We start from the raw sequence: 918 nt of genomic DNA, 5'->3' as shown, positions 1-918 counted from the left end.
TAGCTACACGCAGAAAAATGGAACTTGATTCCTATCTCTTCCCATAAACAAAAATTAACTCAAGATGGATTAAAGATTTAAATGTCAGACCTTAAACCATACACATCCTAGAAGAAAACCTAGGAAAAGTTCTTCTGTATATCAACCTAGGCAAAGAATTTATGGCTGAGACTCCAAAAGCGAATGCAACTAAAACAAAAATAAGCAAATGAGACTTAATTAAACTAAAATTCTTCTACACAGCAAAAGAAATCATCAAAAAGGTAAATAAGAACCTACATAATAGGAGAAGATGTTCACAAACTATGCATCTGACAAAGGACTAGTAAACAGAACCTACAAAAAACTCAAATAAATCAGCAAGAAAAAAAGCAAATAACCCCATTAAAAAGAGGAAAAATGACATGAACAGACATCTCTCAAAGAAAGATACACAAATGACCAACAAACATATGAAAAAATGCTCAACATCATCAGGGAAATGCAAATTAAAACCGCAATGAGATACCATGTTACACCAGTCAGAATTTTAAAAACTAAAACTCTTTAGATGCTGGTACTGATGCAGAGAAAAGGGAACACATACATTGTTGGTGGGAGTATAAGTTAGTACAACCTCTATGGAAAGCAATATGGAGATTACTCACAAAGAACTAAAAATAGATCTACCTCTTGATACAGCAATTCCACTACTAGGTCATTACATAACAAAGACACCTGCACCCACATGTTCATCACCTCACAATTGCAAAGATGTGGAATCAACATAAATGCCCATCCACAGATCAGATGATAATGGAAATGTGATAAATATACACCATGGAATACTACATGGCCATAAAAAAGAATGAGGAGCGGACACGAAGCCCGTGAAAGGTGGGGCGGGAGGAGGGAGCCGGGCCGGGCAGCATCCCTGCC

The sequence above is a fragment of the Carlito syrichta genome, unplaced genomic scaffold, assembly GCF_000164805.1.
Source record: "Carlito syrichta isolate Samal-C Ts95f unplaced genomic scaffold, Tarsius_syrichta-2.0.1 Scaffold306393, whole genome shotgun sequence".
Classification (NCBI taxonomy): Eukaryota; Metazoa; Chordata; class Mammalia; order Primates; family Tarsiidae; genus Carlito; species Carlito syrichta.
Note: the sequence above shows the minus strand (reverse complement) of the source record.